This window comes from Saccopteryx leptura, chromosome 3 (assembly GCF_036850995.1).
Source record: "Saccopteryx leptura isolate mSacLep1 chromosome 3, mSacLep1_pri_phased_curated, whole genome shotgun sequence".
In the NCBI taxonomy this organism is placed as follows: Eukaryota; Metazoa; Chordata; class Mammalia; order Chiroptera; family Emballonuridae; genus Saccopteryx; species Saccopteryx leptura.
In genome coordinates, this window is record NC_089505.1 from 107,269,727 (window position 1) to 107,276,758 (window position 7,032).

The window sequence follows — 7,032 nt, forward strand, 5'->3', positions numbered from 1 at the left end:
AATCTAGTGAGTTGGCACCTGGCACTGAGAGTGGCTCCAGTGGAGCCTCACCTCAGGTGCTAAAAATAGTTCAGTTGCTCAGCAACTGCCAGCTGCATATGGGCAGAGCATAGCCCATCCCCAGGGAGCTTGCCAGTAGACCCCAGTTGGGGCGCATGAAGGAGTCTCTTGTCTCCTCTCAATTAATAAACCGAAAATTGGATATAAATAAGTAAATAAATAAAAGAAGAAAGTGACATGGGAAAAATAAGTAGCTTTGCCTGGCTAAGGAAGAAGAGAAGTCAATTTGAATGCCTACTAGGTTGTAAATGAAGTAGTAGATAATAGGAAAGATGAAGTAATTTACAATGGTTACATATCAAGTTGTGGGAGGTGGTGTATATCAACGCTTTTGTACACCAAAGTTCATTTTCTATGCTGAAAGCGTGCTGCTTCTATATTTTATTGACACTTGAGGCCGTTTATTATAAGATGTATTATTAAGTACTACAAAGAAAGAAAAATGACTACCAATTAAATTGACACAGTGGTTTTTTTTTGTTTTTTTTTTTTAATTTTCTGAAGCTGGAAATGGGGAGAGACAATCAGACAGACTCCCACATGCGCCCGACCGGGATCCACCCGGCAGGCCCACCAGGGGCGACGCTCTGCCCACCAGGGGGCGATGCTCTGCCCCTCCGGGGCGTCGCTCTGCCACGACCAGAGCCACTCTAGCGCCTGGGGCAGAGGCCAAGGAGCCATCCCCAGTGCCCGGGCCATCTTTGCTCCAATGGAGCCTTGGCTGCGGGAGGGGAAGAGAGAGACAGAGGAAGAAGGGGGTGGGGGTGGAGAAGCAGATGGGCGCTTCTCCTATGTGCCCTGGCCGGGAATCGAACCTGGGTCCCCCGCACGCCAGGCCGACGCTCTACCGCTGAGCCAACCGGCCAGGGCCGACACAGTGGTTTATTTTTATATTGAATGTAAGATGCATCCTGATTTCAGAGATGTTAAAATTGGAAATAGGGTACATCTTGACTACTGTGGCATTTTCTCAATTCTAACATTCTTCACTGTGTGCCATACACTCTCTTCTCCACATGTGGAGTAGCTGTAATTATCCCATATTTACACAGTGATGAAACTGAGGCCCAGAAAAATTAAATCACTTATCCAAGGTCAAGCAGCTGTTAAGTAGCAGAGCTGAGATTCAAGCTCAGGCAGTCTGATTTTAGAGGCTGTGATTAGTCTCAACTACTGGAATTGAGTTTAATCTATTAACCAGAACCATCACAGGGAGCTTGTACACTCATTCGGTATCTGGAAGGAGGCTTTTCTGCAGGAATATTATTACTAATGCAGAGAACATTTGCTGAGGCTCTTGTACTGGCTGTGCTGGGTCACAGTCTACATCATTTCGTAGTCTCTGCCTTCAAGAAACTCAGTCCAGTGTGAGAGAGTCTTACATAGTTGGGGTAGTGTGTGATTGTTTCTGTTGCTAAACTGCATTTCAGGGAGCTTGCAGGAGCTGCTAGGAAAGGTATAGGGAGTGCTGGCGAAGAGGAGTGACATTGAAGCTAAGTCTCAAAGTATAACTAAGGTTAGCATAGCATTTTACAATGGCTTCAAAAAGACTAATTTCAAATTTGGCCTCCAAAGCTGCTAGCTTTAGAAACTTAGATGAGTTATCTTCTCCAGGTCTCAGTTTCATCATCTGTAAAATGGGGTAATAATTCATTTGACAAGACAACACTACTGTAAAGATTGAGTGAACTAATATTTGTATCACATTCAACATGATATGTAAGCTTCCAATAAATTTAGCTATGAATATAAGCTGGAAGAGTAAGTTAGTGCCAATCTTGAAAAGATAAATGTTAGACAAGGAATTTAGAGTTTATTCTAAAATTTAGGGAGCTCTTGGAGGCAGGCCTTAAGCACCAGAACACACCTGTTTGCCATTGTACTGATGAGGTAGGGGAGTAAGGAGCCAGAAGAGAAAAGCCATCTGTGATACCACTCCTTTGTGGGAGAGTGAAGGGGGATAGTCTCCCACCACCTTGCAGTTCTTCCTCTCTGTCTTGTCTGAAGTTGTTTTGGTTCTTACCTTTTTCAGAAAGGAAATCATCTCTCCTCTCAGAGAGTATAGTATTTGGGCAATATGGAGGTGGGATGTTAAACCCTCACCATATGTTGATATAGCCTCTTCCCACAACCTCATCCCCTTTACCCACCCTGTGAGTTGGAGACCAAACTCTGAATCTTCACAGATAGAAACTTTGTTCTCACCACTCTGTCCCAAATGAATGAAGTCTCTGCCTCCATTTTAAGCTCTTAATTCTGCTATTAATTCTGTGCTGGGAGTATCATATGCAGCATCCCATGTAATTCTCCCAAGCCTGTGAAATGAGGATTATCCTGGGAAACTGAAAGCTGATGTGTACAGGTTAGGATAACCACAGCTTAGACCCAAGTCTCTGCCCCCATGAGCTGCCGCCTCAGTGTCTAGAGTGGCAACAAGATCAGTTTACACTGAAAGGAGTTTCCAGTTTTGGTGTATAGGATGGGTGTCACTGGCTTGGTTTTCAGATTCTTAGACTTAAAAGAATTGGTTACTTCTAAGCACTCTCTCTTTTTCTCTCTTTCTTTCCAGACCCTTATGTACCTCTTGCTCTCCAAATTAATAGTCGTTGCATGTTTAAAGCTAGCAAGCATCTGATGAATATTTAATAGTCTTGAGCAGACTGGCTGGATACAGCTGTCTTGAGACAGCAGCTGTTAGGGGGAGGGGAGGAAGTGCACTGCACTGCCTAACTACTTCTTTTGTTCCCTGGCCTAGCCCTTTAGGAGCAAAGGCCTGTGGTGGGCACTGCACCCTAGTCCTATTGTGGCCTGATTGCTCCCAAGGAGGTTACATTCAAACAGCAGACCAAAGCCTCTTTTGGGTAATGGGGAGCAGATTATGTTCTCTGACATCTAGAATAACTTTCTAGCCCCTGGGATGGAGGTCTTCTATTCTGTGGCCTGTTTTGGCTCTGAGGTGGAGAACGTGTTCTCATCCAGTGTTCTTCCGACTGCAGTTCTCTTTTGTTAAAGGAGGGAGATTTGTATCTAGAAGGAACTTGAATTTCATAACCGTGCTTCTGGGGTTTAGCCCCTTGACATTCCTTAACTACAAGTGGGGTAGCCTCTCAGCAGTAGGTGCCATACTCATTCCTAGACTAAGCTGTGGTGATTGCCTTTGGCTGCATCTCAGGCAAGTACATAAGCTATCCTTGTGTTTCCCTCACCTAGTCCTAGGGAGTTCTTTGCAAGGAGGCCTTGTCATTTTCAAGGCAAATTTTGGGAGGTCATAGGGACTTCTGAAAAAAGACAGCCTGTGAGAAGTTTCTAGGCAGAGTGTGAGCCATGGCTAGGCTATTGCCCCAGATTAATCAGCCAAGTAGAGCACATTGCCAGTTCATACTTTATTAAGATGCCTGAATTAGCTGTTCCTTGTCAAACTCTGGAGCCCACCTCGGCCTACCTCAGGATAGCCAGACAGTCTCTTCCCCCCAGGCACCAGGAGAGAGAACTTAAAAGCATTTGGGCCTGACCAGGTGGTGGTACAGTGGATACTGTTGACCTGGGACACTGAGGACCTAGATTTGAAACCTCAAGGTTGCAGGCTTGAAGCCCAAGGTCACTGGCTTGAGCAAGGGGTCACTGGCTCAGCTAGAACCCCCCCAGTCAAGGCATATATGAGAAAATAATCAATGAACAACGAAAGTGCCGCAACTATGAGTTGATGCTTCTCATCTCTCTCCCTCCTGTCTGTCCATGTCTGTCTGTCTATCTGTCTCTTTCAATCAGTCAATCAATCAAAAAGCATTTGGGTTTAGATATAGGGCTAATTCTTTTTTTTTTTTTCTTCTTTTTTTTTTTTATAGGGACACAGAGTCAGAGAGAGGGATAGACAGGGACGGAGAGAGATGAGAAGCATCAATCATCAGCCTTTTGTTGCGAGACCTTAGTTGTTCATTGACTGCTTTCTTATATGTGCCTTGACCACAGGCCTTCAGCAGACGGAGTAACCCCTTGCTCCAGCCAGCGACCTTGGGTCCAAGCTGGTGAGCTTTTGCTCAAACCAGATGAGCCTGCGCTCAAGCTGGCGACCTCGGGGTCTCGAACCTGGGTCCTCTGCATCCCAGTTCAATGCTCTATCCACTGCGCCACCACCTGGTCAGGCCCAGGGCTAATTCTTCTCTGGGGTTTTCTGACTCCTACAGGCTTCATGCTTCCTATTCATGACCCAGCTTTAGTTATAAAATGAGTGCTACACATTTCTCAGGCTCTCTGGGGTTGGAATGGAGGAAACAAATTGCATCTGCCTTTGAAAAAGAGAACTACCTGCACTCGGATACAATTTTTCATAGCTGCTCTTCAGATAGCAGTACACATAGCCACTTTTTTTTATTTTTCATAATGCATTCACGGTTATAAATTGGACTGTCCACTATGTACTAGTAGACACTGGAAAGTCAGTGGCAAGTGAGCAAGATAAAATTGGTCCCTGGCCTCATGGAAGTTAACAGTGTATTTGGGGAGACATATTATATCAGCTGTCGGTGCTATGAGGGCACATAGTAGGGGGCTAATAATGTTTAAGCTGACATCTAAAGGGGAAAGCATTATCTAGGTAAAAGACTGAAGAGATGGATTGGGAGAAGAGCATGGAGCACATTCTAGGTAGAGGGTAGGACTGAGGCAGGTTCAAGGTGAGGTGAAAATCTGATCCTTATTCTGTGGTCATCACTGAAGACCATTGAATCCAGGAGGAAGTGTGGGGTAGGAAGTGACATGATTAGATTTCTGGTTTTTCAACTTCATTTGCTCCTGAGTAGAGAATGGATTATAGTCCAGGCAAGAAATGAAGAAGACCTATAATATTTATAGAATGATAGTAGTGAAAATGTAGTGAAGTAAATGGATTCAGGAACTTTTAGGAGGTAGAATGAATATAATGGGCGGTTGATTAGATATAGGAGGAAAAAAGGGGGGCTCCCAGGTTACTGGCCTTTACGGTGCCATTTTTTTTTAAATATGGGAGCACTGCCACAGGCTTTGGCATCAGAGCAAGACCCTGCCCTGTGCCACAGACTTAGGCTGTATCTCTCCCGTGGATAACCCTGATTATTTGGGGCTGGGCTGAATCCCTCATAAGGCCAGAAGGGATAGACCTCTGAACATAGGATTTTTTTTTTCAGATTTTATTTTGTTGGTTTTACAGAAGGGGCAGTAGTGAGAAGTATCAACTCATTGTTGCTTCACTTTAGTTATTCATTGATTGCTTGCCATATGTGCCTTGACCGGGCAAGCATAAGCTTTCGAACTGGCGACCTCAGGATTCCAGGTTGACGTTTGATTCACTGCATCACCACAGGTCACACCTGAACATAGGATTGAGGTGCTAGAAGATGCCTATTTCCCCTTTCCCTTTCTTCCAAAGACTTCTAAAGCTCTTTGTTCATCTGTATCATTTACACATCTGTGGGGGAACAGGCAGCATTTCTCCTTTATAAAGCTGGAGGTCTCAAAGCTTGTAAAACTAAAAGCCCCCAAGGTTTAGTTGATTCAGCTCCCAATCACTCATGGCTAAGGCTGGAACGTATGAGGTGTAAGAGTCCATGTGCCTGACTGACTTGAAAAGACAGCTCATGGGCTGTGGATATCTGTGTTCTACTCATCTGTCCACATAGAAACCTTGTACTGAATGAAACAACTGCAGTTGTGCTGTGGGTGGGGAGATTGTAAGGGAGGCAGCTTGGCCATATGGGAGGCTGGGAAGCAACATGGTGTGGCATCTTCATGTTCCTTAATTTTCTGCCTGTGTCTTTGCAGCTATCAGAGGACTCCGGAAACTGGGAGAGCTGCCTGCTGTGTCAAGGCTGGCCTGAGGGCATTTGCTGAGCACAGAGAAACCCAAGAGAGATCAACAGTCTGTTCTTACCCACCTCTTTGATCTGTCTGATTTACCCACAGAAAGCCAGCCAGGATCCCCTAAGAGTCTGTAGGCCCAGAATGGAGTCCTCAGGGCTACAGGGCACTGTGATACTAACAGTTACGCATGCTCAGAACTTTAAAGAGTTGAAGGGGACTAACAGTATCCTCAGCATGGCCTCCTAAATCTGAATAAACTGGCAACTCCTGCTATGTCATTCCCAGTTTGCCTGCTTCCACTTAGCCCCCAGCAGAACTGGCTGGAATACCCTACCAACACCCTACCATCTCCTGCTTCCCTGTCACACCTGTTTTGTGGGTGCCAGCCTGGGAGCCCTTGGACACTTCCAGAGGGCTCCTGGAGAGAAGCTGGTCACCACCTCTGCAACAGGCTGAGGAGAGCCAAGTGAGGAGGTTCATTTATTTGGGGCAAGTCATTTAACCTCTGCACCTGTTCTCTTTTTTGTTGATACCTAACCTTGTTCACAAAGCTGTTTTAGGGGAAGGGTTTTACCTCTGTACTGTATCCCTTCCCCAGCAAATGTCTGGCACAGAGGGGCTCAATAAAGGTTTGGTCAAGTGATGAGTAGTCCCACTCTGAGAGCTTCTATCAACTTGGGGAGAGAGCCAAAGCCCTCCTGTATAGCTGCCACCTTCCTTCCAGGTATATTAGGCTAGCTACTTGTCCTAACATTTTCTCTTAAAGGATTGGAAAATCAGCCCTTGATATGGACTTCTGGTTTCCTATGAACTGATGTCCCAGGTGGTTTTACACTGAGCCTCTCCTATTGAGCTCTTCCTTTGATGCCTTTTTTTTTTTTTTTTTAACAGAGTCAGAGAAAGAGAGAAAGAGAGAGGGATAGATAGGGATAGACAGACAGGAACACAGAGAGATGAGAAGCATCAACCATCAGTTTTTCGTTATGATACCTTAGTTGTTCATTGATTGCTTTCTCATATGTGCCTTGACCGCGGGCCTTCAGCAGACCAAGTAACCCCTTGCTCAAACCAGCGACCTTGGGTCCAAGCTGGTGAGCTTTTTGCTCAAGCCAGATGAGCCTGAGCTCAAGCTGGTGA

The 7,032-nt window shown here is 45.5% G+C and overlaps 1 protein-coding gene across 2 annotated transcripts in view; it reads left to right on the forward strand.

The window, feature by feature from the left end:
- KHDRBS1 (KH RNA binding domain containing, signal transduction associated 1) overlaps nucleotides 1-6,538 on the forward strand; it is a 43,145-nt gene extending 36,607 nt beyond the window's left edge. For both annotated transcript variants that reach the window (XR_010750226.1, XR_010750225.1), the window contains one exon: nucleotides 5,857-6,538. The gene's annotated coding sequence lies outside the window, so the exon portion shown is untranslated. The remainder of the gene's footprint in view (nucleotides 1-5,856) is intronic.
- Nucleotides 6,539-7,032: the final 494 nt, after the last annotated feature.